Here is a 3,205-nt window from a genome sequence, read left to right as displayed (position 1 = left end):
ACAGACCTAATTGGGTGAAGGAGGTGCCTTTGTTGGAGTGGGTGAGAGTTTGTGGTTTTGTCCCATGTTCTGAGAATAGTTAGGAAAGGCAGTTTGTTTGCTTTGGAGTGGACTGTTTCTAGTAAGTCATTTGAAAAGGAGAGTGTTTCTATGTCTGTGTATCCCACTGTGTCCGTGGTTGTTGACATTAGAAAAGATAATGAGGAGGCCACGCCAGTGACAGTGATGGTGGCGGATTTGGCGCTCCAAGTTGTGAAGAAGCTGCAGGCACGCCTGGCTACAAACCCGGACCCCAAGATGCTATTGAAATATTTGAAGAAACTCTCCACCTTGCCTATTACAGTAGATATCCTTGTGAAACAATGAGGCTGATGAACAGGACTTTGAGAAAAGCAATTCCTGAAAGCACCCTCGGGATGCGGTTCAGAGGGAGGAGGAGATGGAAGGGTACTGCCAAGAAAACAGCAAGGTGTCAGGCAGCCAATCCTATAGTCCCAAGCACAGACAGAAGAAACACAGAAAACTCTCAGAATGTGAACAACCTCACAAAGTGTCTCTCAGTCATGAGAGGAGAGATGAGAAGAAGAGGTGTCACAGGGTGTCACCTACATACTCATCAGACCCCGAATCTTCTGACTATGGCCATGTCCAGTCCCCTCCATTCTGTGCGAGGCCTCATCAAATGTACACAGACCATTACAGGTCACCAGAGAAGGCCCATGAGTCCATTGCTTCACACCAGAAACCTGGAAAAAGCCACAGTAATGCCTTTCAGGTCAGACTGGGAGTTAGTCAAGAACATCACCTGGGAGAACCCCAGGGAAAGGGGATCTTGAACCAAAACAAGGAACACAGATCTTGCCACAAGAAAAAAAACGCCCTATTGATGCAAAGGGTGATGATAAGGCCTATGCTTTGGGCAGAGAGAAGCCACACAAGTGCCTCTCAAAAGAGGAGACCCGAAGGCCACTCCAAGGGGATAGTGCCAAGGAGAGACCACCTTCTAGTGCTGCCAAGAAAGAGAAAGAAAGAGAAGGCAGCAGCCTCAAAAGAAAGTTTTTACCCTCAGAGGTTGCTTCAGACAAGCACCTTAAAAAGCCAAAGCACAAGGATCCTGCAAAAACCAAATCGGACATAAGCAAGCAACGCGTGGACAGCACAGACATAGGAAGAGGGGCTGGAGACCTGTTGCTTAGAACAAAAGAGAAGGTTTCTAACAATATAAAGGCTGAAGAAGGGAAAGTAAAGACTTCTAATTTGGATAGAAAGTCACTGGGCTCACTCCCTAAGGCAGAGGAGGCAGACGTGGAGGATGAATTCGAGCAGCCCACCATGTCATTTGAATCATACCTCAGCTATGACCAGCCCCAGAAGAAAAAGAAGAAGATTGTGAAAACTCCAGCCACGGCACTTGGAGACAAAGGACTTTAAAAAAGTGATTCCAAAAGCAGTAGTAAAAACTTAAACTCAGTTCAGAAATCACCCAAGGGGAATGAGAGCAGGTCAGAGAAACTGCAGCTGGCTGGAGCTGACTCAACCAGGCTTAGAAAGGTCCCTACTGATGCACTGCCAGTATTGCCAGACCTCCCCTTACCAACCATCCAGAGCAATTACCGTCCACTTTCTTCCCTTGAAGTGATGCCCTCCTTCCAGCCAAAGAGAAAAGCATTCTATTCACCCCAGGAAGAAGAAGAAGCTGGATTCACTGGACACAGAATGAATTCCAAGATGCAGGTGTATTCCGGTTCCAAGTGTGCCTATCTCTCCAAAATGATGACCTTGTACTAGCAGTGCATCCTTGAACTTAAAAACAACATCGATTCCATCTTTGAAGTGGGAAGAGTACCGTTTTCTATTCTTGAACCTGTTTTTGAGAGGTGAACACCTGATCACCTATATCACCTAGAGGAATACAATCACGTATTAATTGAAGACACAGATCAATTATGGAAAGTTCATTGTCACCGAGACTTTAAAGAAGAAAGACCAGAAGAGTATGAGTCCTGGCGGGAGATGTACCTGCGGCTTCAGAATGCCCGAGAGCAGCAGCTACGAGTGCTAACAAAGAACATCCAATGTGCAAATGCCAATAAGCCCAAGGGTGGGCGAGCAAAGATGACCTTTGTCAACTCTGTGGCCAAGCCACCTAGAGATGTCTGCTGGAGGCAAGAGAAGTTTGGAACAGGAGGAGCAGCTGTCCCTGAGAAAGTCAAGATTAAGCCAGCCCCATATAGCACAGGAAGCAGCCACATTCCTGCCAGCAGCAACAGCTTGAACCCCAGCTCTGAGCAGCCAGCCTATAATGGCTCCAGCACCAGCAGTACCCACTTGGTGCCAGTCGTCAGTAGTACCATCTCCAATGATCCTAGGAAACCAGCTGTGAAGAAAATCGCACCAGTGATGGCCAAGACAATTAAAGCTTTCAAGAACAGATTCTCTTGATGATAAACCAAGCACTTACTTTGGAGATGGAATTTGGGGGGCAAGATTACAGGGACAATGGGGGATAGAGAGTGGGACTTCCAGGGGAGCCCAGAAGCTTACTTTGTGGACCCTCTTGGCCTTGGAATCCTGCATGGTCGCAGGTGCTTCCCTGCACACCTACCTGTGCCCTGCCTGGAGCACACTTCAGAATTCTGAAGACGATATGAAGCCTCAGTCTCACTGAGGATTTTAAGGTCAATTATACTTTTGTTGTTAATTAGCATCTTTGTAAACTATTAGACATAGTTTTAATTAATAAATATTGCACCCAGATTGTAAAAAAAAAAAAAAGAAAGAAAAGAGAATGAATCAATAGATGTGTCCTGTCTAGTAAAAAACTTCCCAGCATTCAACCTGGGCAATTTATGAATGGACTGCGGGTTGCCTTAAGGATGGGCAACACCTACGATCTTCTGAAGTTCCTGTTTTCTTCCTGAATTCTTGTCAATCTCTAAATAGGTGCATGTTTATGTGTCCAAGATATGAACCACCTCCAAGCTCTGTGATATGGCCATGTACTGGATAGCTGAAAGGAATGGCGAGCATTTCAGAAAACTCAGATATCAGTGTCACCAGGAAAGTCTCAGTGGAGAAACCCTGCTTTGGACCTTTTGCTTACTTATTGTTCTGTTGCCCTGAATGTCAGTACGGTCTTGCCTCAGGCAACCACTGTGTGAAGCCTGAAGAAATCAGTTTTCAAATAGAAAATGAATGGGCATCA

The 3,205-nt window shown here is 45.9% G+C and overlaps 1 pseudogene; it reads left to right on the top strand.

Moving 5' to 3' along the window:
- Positions 1–225: 225 nt before the first annotated feature.
- Positions 226–2,442, top strand: LOC143637845 (elongin-A pseudogene; annotated as a pseudogene).
- Positions 2,443–3,205: the final 763 nt, after the last annotated feature.

This window comes from Callospermophilus lateralis, chromosome 13, assembly GCF_048772815.1.
Source record: "Callospermophilus lateralis isolate mCalLat2 chromosome 13, mCalLat2.hap1, whole genome shotgun sequence".
Taxonomy (NCBI): domain Eukaryota; kingdom Metazoa; phylum Chordata; class Mammalia; order Rodentia; family Sciuridae; genus Callospermophilus; species Callospermophilus lateralis.
This window is presented reverse-complemented; position numbering and strand designations above follow the sequence as displayed.